This window comes from Lissotriton helveticus, chromosome 1_1 (genome assembly GCF_964261635.1).
Source record: "Lissotriton helveticus chromosome 1_1, aLisHel1.1, whole genome shotgun sequence".
NCBI lineage: Eukaryota > Metazoa > Chordata > Amphibia > Caudata > Salamandridae > Lissotriton > Lissotriton helveticus.
This window is the reverse complement of record NC_136057.1, coordinates 1,477,855,403-1,477,871,771: the sequence shown is the minus strand read 5'-3', so window position 1 is coordinate 1,477,871,771 and position 16,369 is coordinate 1,477,855,403.

Genomic DNA, 16,369 nt, shown 5'->3' with positions numbered 1-16,369 from the left:
GAACCCTCACTTCCCCAGCCGAGTACTCACCTGTAAACCAGTAACTCACTTACCTGCCATTGCATAACATTGACTGGTTTAACTCGAAAAATCTTCTGTCTACTTTTGAAAACTTAAAATATTCCCATAAAATCAACCGAATTCCGAATTCTGAAGTACTCACCTGTGATCAGGAGAGAAGCCAGTACTGCATCTTGTAGCCCAGTACTGAACCGCAAAAGTAATCCTAGTTGGGTTTACTAGTAACTTGAATTTTCTCCGTAGAAATCCATTGTGTACTTTTCTGTGAAATTTCTTCTAAGTGTCTACTTTTGAAAACTTGAAATATTCTTTAAAAATCATACCAAATACTGAAACGTAATTACTTACCTGTTTTAAGTTGAGACCCCAATGCTGGACCTAGGAGCCCAGTACTGGATTACAAAAGTAACAAGATCATACTTTAACTGCAACCTGAATTTTCTCCCGTTGGATAACATTGCAAGTTTTTCAATGAAAAGTTTCTAAGTGTGAACTTTTAAAATAGCTTTATATTCCTTATATAGAAAAACCCATTGAGCTCTATGCTAAATTGTGTTTACAAAATGTATTGCCTTTCTGCAGAGTACTCATCTGAGACCTCTCATATTGAGAACAGTATATTTTGATAGCTGTTGGTTCTAAAAATAAAACAACTATATCTTTGATATAAAAACAATTGGCCTGGAGTTCAGCCTTTGAGTGTGTGAAACCTTTGGCTGACTGAGTGGGTACAACAAATGCTTTACACTGTCCTCTGGTACTGCCTTACTGCTCGACCAAGCTACCACTTTAGAGAGTAAGGTCACACCTGGCTTTAACCTCTGTTATACCTCTAGGGTTTGTGGACTCTATACACACTGTACCTTATCTTGGTTCAGTGTATATAGAGCCACTTTCTCACAGCATTTAATTGGCGAAAGTCGATACAAAAGTGTATACTACCATCAGGTTTGGGGACTAAAACAATAGGAGAGCGCCAATCGCTCCGAGATGGCTCAATGATGTCTGCCTTAAGCATTGCTTCCACTTCTTGTTCTACCGCTATGCGTCTTGCTTCTGGTATTCGGTAATGTTTTAGGTTGACTATCTTGCCTTCCGAGGTTATGATGTTGTGTTCTATCAGTGAAGTCCTTCCTGGTTTGTTAGAACTTAAACCTGGGATTTCATTAAGTAGTTGTCGTATGTTCTCTTTTTGGTAAGGGAAAAGTTTGAGTCCTACATTAGGCATCTCATTCTCTGGGTCGTTTCTACTCCCTACGTGTATCTCAAGGGGTCTGGAGAGAACTACCTGTTTTATGGAGACCACCGACCCTTTTGGGGTTCCCTCTGAGTCCTCCCATTTTTTTGATAGATTGATATGATAGGTTTGCCCACCTTTTCCGGAATGGGGCACTGCCACTTTATAAGAGACTGGGGTAACCTTTTGGGTGACTACGTAGGGCCCTTGCCAGGTGGCCAACAACTTCTTATCTGTTGATGGTAGGAGGATTAGTACCTTGTCTCCTAAGTCAAGGGTTCTCATTTTACTCTGTCGGTCGTACTGGTCCTTTTGTCTAGTTTGTGCCTTATCCATATTTTGATGTACGGTATGCCATAGGGATGCTAAAGTTTCCTTCAGTGTTTTTATGTACCTTAGAAGGGGCTTACTGTCGTCTTCCTCTTCTGTCCACTGCTCTGCTGTCATATAGAGCAAGGTCTGGGGTTTCCTACCAAATAGGAGTTCAAAGGGGCTATACTCTGTTGATTTTTGCTCGTGTGACCGAATAGCAAAAAGAAAAAAGAGGAAGTTTACTGTCCCAATCCTTTCCTGTCTCATTGATCATCTTCTTTAGTATGGTTTTTATGGTTCTATTGTATCTTTCTACTAATCTATCTGTCTGGGGGTGATATACAGCTGTTCTGATGTGGTGTATCCCTAGCAACTTGCATACCTCTTTCATTAATTTAGCCATGAAAGGGGTTCCCTGGTCAGTCAGGAGTTCCTGGGGAAACCCCACTCGAGAAAAGAAGGAAATCATAGCTTGTGCTACCGTAAGGGTAGTCATGCTTGTGAGAGGTATGGCTTCAGGATAACGAGTGGCGTAATCTACCATAACTAAGATATATTGATGCCCTCTAGCAGATGGAATCAAAGGACCTATCAGGTCCATCCCTACACGTTGGAAGGGAATATCAATTAGTGGGAAGGGCTGTAAAGGTACTTTTAAATCGCTGGAGAGGCTGGACTAATTGACATGTAGGACAGATAGCACAGACCCTCGCAGTCTCTTTGTAAATCCCTGCCCAATAAAACCGCCCCAACAAATGCTTCAAGGTGAGTTCTTGCCCATAGTGTCCCCCTCCTACTTGTTGGTGAGCTATGTGTAAGGCCTGTTCTCTAAAGGCTACCGGGATTACCAGTTGTTCATTAGAGCCCCCCTTTTCTCCTGTATTTCTATACAGTAGGCCATTTTTATAAGAAAGTAGGGGCCTACCTTTTTGAGATTTGTCTCCTGTGCTTGAGTCCAGGCGTTTACTAAGGTGCTGTCCTCCTTATGTGCTGCTCGAAAGCTTTGGGATGGCATGTTTGCAGTATCTGGGGAAGAAAGCATACATGAGGAGATATGTAGGACACCCTGAGTAAACTTTTGCTTATCCTTCCTCTTCTCTCTCCTGGTTTTCTTTTCCCGGTCTTGGGGACTCTGTAGAGCTTCTCCGGAGAACAGGGCTTCTTGTAACCAGTCTTTTTCAAGGGAGGATTTCATGACTGCTGCTAAATATTCATCAAAGTTCGGCAGTTCTGTACCTAGGAGCACCTTTTCTGGGAGTTGGGGAACTACCCCAACCTTTAGCACTTGTGGGTATCCGTCTATTTCTAACAGTACTTCCACTACGGGGTAAGCCTTAATATCGCCATGCACACACAAGACCATTACTTTTTCGTTTTCACATGTTTTTGCAAATGGGAGCAGCTCTTGGGAACCCACCGTATGGTGGCATCCGGTGTCTAGTAATGGCTCTAGGGGTCGTCCATTCACTCTTATAGCTTTATTTTACTGTTCCCTTACTCCTTCTGTGCTAACTATCCTGCCCGAGATAAGCCTACCTCCATAGGTTCTGAGGTATCAGCTTGTAGGGGGCAATTGTGGGCTATGTGCCCCCACTCAGCACATCTGAAGCATTAGGGACCCGCAGGCAGCTGGAGGTTTTTGGGTAGGGTTTTTTTCACTGTTTTTAAAAGGGAAGGGGGATGCCAGTTTCCGTTATCGCCAGACCCTCGAGCTAAGGGTTTGGGAACATCAGACCCTATCCCTACTTGGGCTTTAATGGTAGGCACACGCTAACTCTCCTGCAGTGTGGGCTGTCAGATTTGGATGTTGTTTCACCCATGCTCTGGTGTTTGAAGGCAAGGCGTCTAAGTACTATTCCAGAAAAATCATTTCTGTGACTTTTTCCATGGTGGACGACTGAGGTTGTAACCGCCTGGTTCCTAGATCTCGAACCCTAAAATATAGAGCTCTGGGCTTGTCCCCGCTGGTCCACATCATTTTACGGAAACGGTCTCTGTAGTATTCATGATCGCACACTAACCTTTCCAGGATCGCCTTTTTGATTTCTGGATAGGGAGTGACCCCAGCTGGGTTGGCAGCCTGGTATGCTGCCTGCAACTCGCCAGACAACAATGGGGCTATATACTGACCCCACCTTTCTTGAGGCCATGTAGCGGTGGTGGCTACCCTTTCAAAATTCGTAAAGAAATAATCAGGGTCATCCCCTTCCTGAAATTTCTGTAACACGCTACCAGGGACATTAGGATGAACTCTGGTGCTAGCGATAGCGTCTGTGAGGCGCATGATAGCCGTGTCCTGTACTTTTTGGTTATTCGTGAGGTGTATGGCTTCCTCCTTCAGGGCAGTTTGGAATGCCTCTCTTTCTCGTTGTGCATGTTGGTTTTGTTGTTCCAGGACCAGCTGTCAATGTCTCTGTCCCTCCGCCAATTGGCTTACTATGTCTTGCATTGTAATGGGTTGGGACATCTTCAGCCGTGATGTCTAGATCCTACTTCTGACACCACTTGATGTATTGACTATGGATGGGCCAAGGTACTTTACAGAGAGATAAAAAAAAATAATAATAAAAGGAGGCTATTCAGGTACGCTTTAGGATGCAGATCACGCCTGCAAGTCTTTTATTCAGACTATTACAGGATTCCAAAGTAAAAAATAAAAATAAAAAAAAGAACTTTAAAGGCAACCAAAAGTAGTCCTGGGAGGGGTGAGGTTTGACACACACGGTGGGAGTAAGTCTGTTTAAAGGCCTCTAGACTCCGTTGTTCCGTGGTTTCTACTTGGAGATGTAGGGGTGGTATCGCCGTCCCAGGGAAGATGGAAGAAGACAAGAAAGAAACAAAGGTCAGGCCGCTGTCTGGTACTTGTGATAAGGGTGCTACCTTCACCAGCTCACGTTGTCACCCAGGTGAGGGAGAAAGGGTGTGAGGGACTATTAACAACTGTGGCCCCCCCCCTTTTCCCACCCCCTCCCTTTTCATTTTACTCAGGTTTCCTTCAACCTCCCCATCCCCTTAGCCTCTGTAGGATATTTGCCCAGTGCACTTAGGTCCTCCAGGACCGTGGTAGTGGATATCGGGGCGTCCTCTCCTCCTCTGGGATGTCCAGATATTTCCGCGTTAGGGGGCTCTGGAAATGAGCTTTCGCCACACTCCGCCCAGGTCCGGTGTCCGGTGTCCCCCGACGCCGTGTGGGTGATTCCCTCTCTGGTTCCTGTGATCCGTGCCGGGCTCTTTTTGGGATCCTCGCCGTCTACGCCCTCTCTAGAATCCTCGCCATCTACGCCCTCTCTGGAATCGTCGCCGTCTTCTTCTTTGAGAACGGCGTCTGACATCATCTGAGGGCGTCGCTCCTCGTCTAGACCGCTAACCTGGCTTTGAAGGAGGAGTTCATCAGAATTCATGGTGGAGTTCCCGGTCAGCGGGGACTCCGTATTACACTGGGTTACTCTTGTGAGTCCCTAGTATATGGTACCCTAGGTCCCAAGGGCATAGGTACCCCAGAGGCCTACCAGGGGCTGAAGCATGTATTATGCCACCCCTGGGAAGCCTTCCAAAATGACACCACAGGTCTGATACTGCAGCTTGGGTAAGGTGGTGCTTTGCGCAAGTTGAAAATCAAAGGTAAAATCCACAAAGTCCTTTCTCCTCTCTTTGGCAGTCAGGCAACCACTGCAGGCCAATCCCCCAAGCAGCGCTTCAGCTTGAAAATAGTCTCTCCTCAGTTTCTTCAGGTTCCTTCTCCTCAGCAGAGGTTTTGTCTTGTCAGTTCCAGGAGTGATCTAATTTCATGGGATCAGGGTCCCAATACTTATACCCCAAAAGCCTTTGGTCTCTGAGGGGAGAAGGGCCTGTGCCCAATTCAAGCCAGTTCTGAAGTACTCTGTTTACCAGAGTTCTCCTTTCCTTTCACCACACAGGGCAGGCACATCAGACGCCCCACAGGAGGTGGAGCCAGCATTGTGGAAGGCAAGTACAGTCCAGGAGCACTTTGTTGACAGTCTTCCTTCTCTTCTTTCAGTGTGCAGGGCAGAGACATCAGACACACCACAGGGGGTGGAACCAGCATTTTAGAGGGAAGGCCCATCCCTATTCAGGTCCCAGGTGCAACTCCTTCCTCCCATCTAGATGCAGATCTCCCTATTCACCACCGGGCAGCCTCAGCCTGTCTCCTGGAGTTCCCCAGTCCGGTCACACAAAATCCCAGACAAGGAATACACAACCTAGCAGAGGCGGGCTCAAATGGTTAGGCAGGCAAATACCTACTTTCTAAAAGTGGTATTTACAAACACAGAATATTACCATGTTCTCTGAGTCTGCTAGGATTATAAACATATAACAATCCAGCAGCCCATTCTAGCCCATGGAGAACAGGTAGCCTTGCAATAGTGAAAAACGAAAATGGCTGTAGTTCACTATTAGGACATGCCACACACATCAGGGCTTGTCCAACCTTATACTTACAATGCGCCCTGCCCTTGGGCCTACCATAGGGGTGACTAATATGAAGAAACGGAAAGGTTTAGGGACTGGCAAGTAGGTGCACTTGCCCCGTCAGCATGACAGTACCAGACTGCACGTAGTTTCTGCAATGGCAGACCTTAGACACATTTTAGAAAGCTGCTTCTGTGGGTGGCACAACCAGTGCTGCAAGCCCACTAGCGGCATTTGGATCACACGCCCTGGGAACACTCAGTGCATTGTACTAGGGTCTGACAGTAAACCAAACATTCAATCAGGAAACCACTAAGCAATACATCAATTTACAGTAGGGAGCACTTGCACTGTGGCACTGGCCAGCAGTGACACAGTGCCCAAAGCATCTATTACCAGAAAAACACATGAGGCAACAGCGAAAAATGGAAGGGAGACTCACGCCAATGGTGTCAGGTCTAACACGTGTCCCCTCCAGCTGAAATGTGGGAAGAACTACCCTACCTCCTGGGATTTCTCGTCACTAAGGTGGAAGAATCTGGGCAGACCATCAGCGTTGGCGTGTTCTGTACCAGGGCGGTGTTCCACCGTATAGTCCATACCCTGTAGGGAGATGGACCACCTCAACAGCTTTGGATTCTTACCCCTCATTTGCATCAACCACCGGAGGGGCCTGTGGTCTGTCTGAACCCAGAAGTGAGTCCCAAACAGGTATGGTCTCAGCTTCTTCAGTGCCCAGACCACAGCAAATGCCTCATGCTCAATAGCACTCCACCTCTGTTCCCGTGGAAGTAACCTCCTACTGATGAAGGCTACAGGTTGATTTAGGCCCTCTTCATTCATCTGTGACAAAACAGCCCCCACACCATGCTCTCAAGCGACTGTCTGAACCATGAACTCTTTGAAGAAGTTGGGTGCCAGGAGCACGGGCTCCGTGCACATGGCAGCTTTCAGGGCCTCAAAAGCTTTCTGACAGGTGTCAGTCCAAATCACTTTCTTGGGCTGCTTCTTGGAAGTCGCCTCTGTCAAGGGTGTTACCATGTTGCCATACCCCTTGACAATCCTCCTGTAGTACCCTGTGAGTCCTAAAAAGGCTCTCACCTCTGTCTGGGTTTTGGGGGGTTCCCAAGCCAATTTTGGGTTGTAGGGGCGCCACCTGGCCGCTCCCAACTTGGTGTCCCAAGTACACCACAGACCCCCTGCCCAATCTGGCACTTACTTGCCTTGATCGTGAGGCCTGCTCTCCGCAGTGCCAACAACACTTCCCAGAGGTGGCGCAGATGTTCTTCCCAAGTGACACTGAACACTGCAATGTCATCCAGGTAGACGGCACTGAACTCATCCAGTCCAACCAACACCTGGTTGACCAACCTCTGAAAGGTGGCAGGGGCATTCTTCATCCCAAAGGGCATAACCCGGAACTGGAAATGCCCATCTGGTGTGGAGACTGCTGACCTCTCCTTTTCCCCATCAGTCAAGGCGATCTGCCAGTACCCACACGTCAAGTCAAACGTGCTGAGGTACCGTGCAGCCCCTAGCCGATCAATGAGCTCATCAGCTCTGGGGATGGGGTGCGCGTCGGTCTTCGTGACCGAATTGAGCCCTCTGTAGTCCACGCAGAACCGGAGTTTGGGTGTGGCACCGGGCGCTGCAGCCTTCGGGACCAAGACCACTGGGCTGGCCCAAGGACTGCTGGAGGACTCAATCACCCCTAGGGCAAGCATCTTTGAGACCTCCTGTTTGATGCAAGCCCTCACTCTGTCAGTTACGCTGTAAGACTTGTGCTTCACAGGCAAGCTGTCTCCTGTATCTACCTCATGGATACACCAATCTGTGATTCTAGGAACCAGGGAGAACAGATCAGAAAACTGTCCCCGCAACTGGCGGCAAGCATTCTGTTGCTCAGGGGTCAGGGTGGGAGAGAGGTTAACACCATCCACTGACCCATCTTGCTCTGTGGCCGCCAGGAGGTCCGGAAGAGGCTCAGTCTCCTCTTCCATTCCAGCATCTGTCGCCAAGAGCATGCCCACTTCAGACCTCTCTAAGTGGGGCTTAAGGCGGTTGACATGCAGGACCCTCAAGGGGTTCCTGGGAGTTCGCAAGTCCACCAAGTAGGTAACCAGACTCTTGCGCTCCACAACCTCAAATGGTCTGGTCCACTTATCTTGGAGCAGACCGGGCTCCACTAAGACCATGACCCATGCTTTCTGACCAGGTTGAAGCTCTACCAGAGTGGCATTCTGGTCATACCAGCGCTTTATCTCCTCCTGGCTGGCTTCCAGATTCGCCTCGGCAAGTTGCCTGAAATGCCTAGTCTGGTTCCTGAAGGCCAGCATGTAGCTATATACATCCTGGGGAGGTTTCCTGGGGGATTGCTCCCAGCCTTCCTTGACCAGACTCATAGGTCCTCTGACCGGGTACCCTTAGAGAAGCTCAAAGGGACTGAACCCTAGAGATTTCTGTGGCACCTCCCGGTATGCAAACAACAGGCATGGTAAGAGGACGTCCCACTTACGCGACATGGGTTCCTCAAGACCCATAACCATGCCCTTCAGGGTTCGGTTGAACCTTTCAACCAACCCATTTCCTTGGGGGTGGTAAGGAGTGGTGAACTTATAAGTTACCTCACACTCCTGCCACAGGGACTTCATGTACTTAGAAATGAAGTTGGTGCCCCGGTCAGACACAACCTCTCCAGGGAATCCTACTCGTGAGAAAATTCCCATCAGTGCTCGTCCCACCACGGGGGCCATCACTGTCCTCAGAGGTATGGCTTCCGGGTACCGGGTGGCATGGTCCACCAAGACCAGGATGAACCTGTTGCCCATGGCTGTCTTGGGGTCTAGTGGCCCCACAATGTCAATCCCCACTCGCTCAAAGGGGGTACTAACCACAGGGAATGGCTGAAGATGAGCCTTCTGCTTCTTCCCACTCTTTCCACTTGCCTGGTAGTCTGACAGGTCCTGCAGTGAGTGTCTGAACTCTTGCACATTTGGTGCCAATGAAAGTGGGTGACAAGCCTCTCAAAGGTCTTGTCCTGCCCGAAATGTCCTGCCAATGGCAAATCATGAGCCAGTCCCAGTAGGAAGGCTCTGAAGCGCTGGGGTACCACCAGCACACGGGCTGACCCAGGCTCAGCAACCTTAGGCTTGCTATACAGGAGACCATTTTCCCAATAGATCCAATGTGACCCAATATGATCACCTGCTGCCTGGCTTGCAGCCTGTTGACGCAAGCCCTCAAGAGAAGGGCATTCTCTCTGCTCCCTGCAGAATTCTTCCCTGGAGGGGCCTCCTTCTTGCTGCCAATGGGTCAGCTCAGGCAGGTCCCCCAGTTCAGGTACTTGCTCCCCGGTAGGCTCCAGGGCATCCCCCTCAGGGTCTACCTCCCACTGGGTCGGGGGTGCTTCAAGGGCCGGTTTCTCGCGCCTCCTGCCACTTCTCTCCAAGGCAGGTTCCTGGGCCTCCCTCTCAGGCTCCAGGTCCTCTTGAGCACCCCTACTAGCTGCCATTTACCGGGTGGTCACGCACGCCCAGTCAGGCAGTCCCACCATCCTCAGGTGAGTACTCTATCCACCTTCTCCCAAGGTGAGCTCTCCAGATCGTTCCCTAACAGTCAACAGGCATGGCGGGCCTCACAGCTACCTGAAGAGTACCAGGGACCCCCCCACTCAAAAGGAACCTGAGCCATTGGACAATGACTCTCTGTGTTGTCTGCGTTAACAACTCGGCAGAATGCATGTGGGACCACCTGCTCTTGAGACACCAGGTGACACCTGACAGCTGCCACACTGGCTCCTGTGTCTCTAAGAGTCTCCACCTTTTGGCCATTGATGGTCACTCACTGCCCATATTTCTTAGTGTTCTTGGGCAGTTGGTTTTCTTGGACCACCTCACAGTCTCCTAAAGAGACAAGGGACATCTATGCGGGACCCCACCCATCTTGGACTTCAATCTCCTCCCCAAAGGCTACACTAGCTATCTGCCGGGGTGGAGCATCAGTGGGTGCTAGTTTACCAAACAGGCGGCACTTGGGATCATTCGCCCTATGACTCAGGTCCCCACATTTGTAACATCTCTGGGGTCCCTGTGGAACAGGACTACCTGTCGGGACCACTGGCTTTCTCTCAGGGGGAGCCTGGGAACTTTTCACATAGTTCCCTTGGGGATTACTTTGGGGCCCTCTGCGGAACTCCCTCTGTTTACCCTTGTCTCCCCCTCTCGTCTGCGGGGGACTCTGCACACCTCTGGCTGAGTCTCCCATGTGACCCTTGTGGATCCTGGTACTGACCCAGCGGTTCGCCTCCTCAGCAAGCTTCCTAGGGTTAGTTAGCTTGCTATCAATCAGGTGCTGGCGCAGCTCTGGAAAACAACTTTCAGACAAGTGCTCCCATGCAATCAAATCCAAGAGACCTTGAAAATCATTCACTTTGCTGCCCTTTACCCAACCGTCCAATGCTCTGCAAAAGAAAGTGACATACTCTACCCAGGTACTATTCTCTATCTTCTTTCATTTCCTGAACCTCTGCCTATTGAGTTAAGGGGTCAAACCATACCTAGTCATGAGTGCCTCTTTCATGTGGCTATAGGAGTTATGGACTTCAGAAGGCAAGTCCAACAGTGTGTCCCTCCCCTCACTAAGGAACCTTCCCCACAACCCCGCTCCCCAATCTCTCTCAGGGACCTGGTGGGAAGACATGACTACCTCATAGGTTCTGAACCACTGCCCAATATCATCATTCTTAAAAACCTCCTTTACCACATCCTTGGGGATGTACACTCTACCTTCCTCATGCGCTGGCGGTGTGCTGCTTCCAGAGGGAGTGTTCTCGAGGCTCCTAGCTTTCAGATCCAACTCCCTCAAAACTTGGTCATGCTCCAATTGCAATCTCTTTTCTTCCAGAGCCAAATTCTTGCTCTCTCGCTCCACTTCTAGAGACATTTTCTTGCTTTCTAGCTCCAGTTGCCCATTCAATTTGAGCTTGGCCATCTCCATCTCGTGCATCCTGTTTTCTTTCCTGTCTGCCAACTCTTCTGGGGACAGACCTCGGGCAGAGACACTGCTACCCACTGCTGGGGAGGGCGCACCCCTCCTCTCAGGACCCAGTGGCCCACCAAGCTGCTCCTCTGCATCCTCCTCATTCAATAATTCACCAGGGGCATTCCTTGCTTCCACCCAGGCCCTCAGCGCCTAGTGATATTGCTCCTTTTTGGTGATACTGAAATGTTTTACTTTTTGCAGAAGCTCTTGAGCTGTGTGTTGGTGTAGCTTTCTAGTTTCTCTTCCTCCTAATCACAGTCAACAGATGCAATGGATGCTGCCTTTTCTATTCTGACTGAACCAGGCATGATTTTTTTAAAAATTGAGATTTCTGGCCAAAACAAGTATCAGAAGTACGTGGCTGCGTTATGGTCTGCACTTACTAAGTAGTGTTCACCAATCACTGTACATGAGTCACAAATGCAAATTCGGAATCCTTTCCGCTTGACTTTCAATGTTAGAATTGGGGTCTCTGGTTGGCACAGGTAGGTACTTGTGACAAGCAGGGACCCTCTCCTCTAGTCGGGGTAAGGGAATTACTCTCTCAAAATAACCCCTGCTCACCCTCTAGGTGGCGTGGCGCGAGCAGTCAAGGCTTATTTCAGAGGCGATGTAAGTTAAGCAGTTGTGACCACATATAGTAACCCAGTGACAACACTACAAATGGACACCACACAGGTTTTATATAAAAAATAAGTATACTTTATATAGAGTTATCACTAGACTAATAAACGACAAAAAGAATCCACAGTACTATCAAATTGCAAGAGTTCAGGTTTAAAAAGCTTAGTTCAAGGTTCTGTGCGAGTCGGTAGCCTTGTCTGCCTACAGCGTTGCTGAGAAGAACACAGAGTCTAACAAATCCAGCGGACCGCGGCGGTTTGGGCCCACTCAAATGTCAACAGGCTCAGTCACAGTACCTTTTCCTTGAGACGGTCGGCACGGATGTGCGAGCCGGTTCCGGGGTTCGTTGCGGTGTAGAAAAAGAAAGCGTTGCAGGTCACGGTGTCCTATCGGTTGCGGTGCAGGCTACGGCTCGTTGACGCCGTCGAGACGGAGTTGGTGAGCTCAGAGCTTGCGTTGTTCGAGGTGGACGTTGCTCGTTGCGGTGCTTCCAGCTGTACGGTGCGGCGACAGAGCCGGAGTTCGGGAGCTGGCGTCGATCAGTCCGGACAGCGGTGCGAGTCGGGCAGTGCGTCGCAAAGCGTGCGAAGCGGTGCCCAACTCCGGTGCAGTCACAGGACTCGAAGTCAGCAGCAGTGACGCGTTAGTCAGACCAGTTCGATTTGGTGTAGCGAGGCGTTGCACGTTGCGGTGTCCTTCCAGTCGCAGTGCAGCCTACAGCTCATTGACGGCGTCTGGACGGAGTCTGTGAGTGCAGAGCTTGCGTTGTTCGAGGCGGACGTTGCTTAATGCGGTGCCTACAGGACACCAGGCTGGTCGTGAGAGTTGGTCACAGCTCCCTGCCTCTGTAGCCACTGGAACAGCAGCAATTCACAAAGGCTGGTGAAGTCCACTGGTCCTGTGACTTCGGTCAGGGGGCAAGCTCTCTTCCAAGCCCTTGGATATTTTTGCACAAGTTGAAAATCAAAGGTAAAGTCCGCAAAGTCCTTATTCTTCTCTTTGGTAGTCAGGCAACCACTGCAGGCCAATCCCCCAAGCAGCACCTCAGCTTGGGACTAGTTTCTCCTTAGTTTCTTCAGGTTCCTTCTCCTTAGCAGAGGTTTTGTCTTGTCAGTTCCAGGAGTGATCTAATTTCATGGGCTCAGGGTCCCAATACTTATACCCCAAAATCCTTTGTTCTCTGTGGGGAGAGGGGCCTGTGCCTAGTTCAAGCCAGTTCTGAAGTACTCTGTTTACCAGACTTCTCCTTTCCTTTCACCACGCAGGGCAGGCACATCAGACGCCCCACAGGAGGTGGAGCCAGCATTGTGGAAGGCAAGTACAGTCCAGGAGCACTTTGTTGACAGACTTCCTTCTCTTCTTTCAGTGTGCAGGGCAGAGACATCAGACACACCACAGGGGGTGGAGCCAGCATTGTAGAGGGAAGGCCCAGCCCTATTCAGGTCCCAGGTGTAACTCCTCCCTCCCATCTAGATGCAGATCTCCCTATTCACCACCGGGCAACCTCAGCCTGTCTCCTGGAATTCTCCAGTCCTGTCACACACAACCCCAGACAAGGAATACACAACCTAGCAGCGGCGGGCTCAAATGGTTAGGCAAGCAAATACCTACTTTCTAAAAGTGGTATTTGCAAACACAGAATATTAAAATAAACTTTACTATTCAATTCAATTTCAATTTTAAATCTTTATTCGGCACATAAAAAGACACCATAAAAGTACATACAAAATACATACATTTAAAAACAAGTTAAAAAAATAGGATAAAAATCATTTCATTTACAGAGAAGAGGGGGAAATTTCTATACTTGGGTCTCTATTTAAGAAGCATTGAATTCAGTTATTTCTCTGGTGTTCCTTAACCGCATTGCCACCCTGATAAAACTTATTGTACAAAACAACGTGTGAGCATCTGAGGCTTCCTGAAGAAACCTCAGAGCCGTTTTTGCTTGTCTGAGTTTAGTTTCTTTCAAGATTCCTACTAAAAACTTACGTCTGGGAACAGAATAGATATGACATAGCAAAACAAAGTGAAGGGTATCCTGCGGAGACCTAGCATCGCAGCCGCAGGTACCCTTCGCCTCCAGTGTTAGAGTGAATCTAGAGGGAATGGCAAGTAGATGATGTAGCATATTTAGTCTGAACCGAGTCATATAGAATCGGTCTTGAGCATTATGCATCACAGTAAGGTATGGTTCCATTCCCTGCTTCTTTGTCAATAGACAGTTAGATAAAACAGTAGGCTTACACCTTTCCAGCTTGGCCCTAGTCGTAAGTGTCCATTCTGAAAAAAGTTTTTTAACCATTGTTTTGTTCTGTTCGATTAAAGATTCCGGTGCAGAAAAAAGGTTTTTGCAACCAATTGCCTCAAAAGAGTCCTTTATATACTTCAGCCATTGAATACAGCCCCCTCTGTCACGTTTCAAGCAGTCTTTTAGGATTTGTCTGGTGAGTTCCGCTTCAGGATTAATCCAGATTTTAATCCAAGCGAGAAGGGGTCTAATTTTAATACGATCTTCAATGTAGGGCTCCCCTACCTCCTCATGGATGATATAGGCCGGGGTACTCTGCGGCCATTTCAAGATTCTTTTAAAGAATTTGTTTTCTTCCACCTGAATCTGCTGCAATTGTTTATCTATAAAACCCCATACTTCTGCTCCGTAGGTGACCTTGGCACAGCATATCGATCTATACAGGTTTAGCATTTGCTCTGGAGACCATCTGCCAAGTCTTCTCCCATAACCCATGATGGCCCCTGATGACGCCACCAATTTTGCTGCGTGTTTGTCCGTCAGGGGGGTAAAGTTTAATTGTTCGTCGAACAGTACACCCAGGTATGAGAAAGTCTTGAGCTGTCCGATCTTGTGTTGCCCAATTTTATAGGTGAACTTCCCTTTTTCTTTTCCTCCTACTGACATGACATAAGATTTTTCCAGATTTGCCGATAGGTCAAGTTTAGCCATGAAATCGACAAAGCCATCAATCAGCTTCTGTAACCCCAAGGGTGTTCTAGCTAACAACACCGCGTCATCCGCGTAGAGTAATACGGGCACCGCTCGGTGTCCTATTTGGGGTGAGTCCGCACGCAATTTGAGAAGTTCTTTGTCGAGGGACTTAATGTATATAGTAAACAGAAAAGGCGCCAAGATGCAACCCTGCCTCACTCCACTCGTGCATAAAAAGGGCTCAGTCCTGCTTCCCTCTTGGGTGTATCAAACTGTTGCGGAAGTGTTCCGGTGTAGAGGTTTTAGGAGGTCTACCAGTGTTTGTTCCACTCCTAATTTTGACAGTAGGGTCCAAAGTTTTTCTCTATTTACACGATCAAATGCTGTGGAAAGATCCATGAACCCCATATATATAGCCCCCTTGCCGGCGATGGTATATTTGGCTGTCAGGAGGTAGAGGTTCAAGCATTGATCGGTGGTAGATCTACCCTCCCTGAACCCATATTGTATGTCTGTCAGGACCTTGTTCTCCTCCGCCCATTCCTGCAGACGATTTAAAATAACACGGCCCAGTACCTTGGCTGTCACGTCTATGAGGGATATAGGACGGAAACATTGTGGGTCATCGCGATTCCCTTTTTTGTAAATCGGGACGATGGTTGCCGTTAACCAGGAACGAGGTAGCCCTGCCACCACTGCCTCATTCAGAACCCTCGTAAGCAGTGGAGCCCACAGATCTATATTACTCAGGTAGAGGTCGGGGGTATGCCATCAGGGCCGGGTGCTTTGTTCTTACTCAGTCCTGCTATTGCCAGTTCCACTTCTGCCAGGGAAAAGTCCAGTTGTGTAGTTGGATTTAACCTTGGTCCTTCTCCCTGGGTTAGTTGTTCTGTATGGTTATAGAGGCTCTGGAAGTGGGTCTGCCATTGTTACGGTAAAATGGCATTTATTATTTTAGGTACTCCTGGGTCCTGGAAACATGGTGTATTAATAACTTTCCAGAATCCAGAAATATCTCCCCTTTCTGCCGCCTCCCTTAAATCCTCCCACGCTTGTATTTGTAAGCTCTTTTTGCGGGATTTCAGGGCTTTTTTGTATTCTAATCTATACTGTACAATTTTGAGGTTATCCCTGGGGCGAGACTTGAGGCTGAGTTTAAGGTTTTTGTGCACCTTAATACAGTCTCGATCGAACCAACGCGGGGTAAGAACTGCTTTACTGTTTTTGGGGGTCTTAGTAGATTATCTACATGGCGTGCGATTTCTTCAAATGCCCTGACCACCTTTGTTCCCCCCACGCTGGGATCAAGGCATGTATTTATAGCGTTTTGCCCTTCTGTTATTAATTTTTTGTAGAATTTATCTCCATCTATCTTGGCCCACTTGATCCTCCTCCCCTGGTCCACTGCCTTTTCTATGATATCTGTTCTGTGTGAGGGTTTTTTAAAGTTAAAACCTTTTAATGCTAAGCTCAGAGGATTATGGTCGCTAAAAATGCTTGTATCAATAGCCATACTGCTAATACTTCTCTTTATGAGAGGTGAAACTAAAATAAAATCAATATACGAGTGGCAGCCTCTGCCTTTGAATGTTGGATTCGGATCTCCGTTTCTGCCTAGCTCTATCAAGTCCATGGTATGGGCCAGATTATATCTTTTTGTTAGCTTCTCTAAATCCCATCCCTCTGTGGTGTGTGTACAATGTGGGCCTTTTGATACGGTGCATCGCGACCAGTCCTTATTCAATGGTCTTAGATTCTCG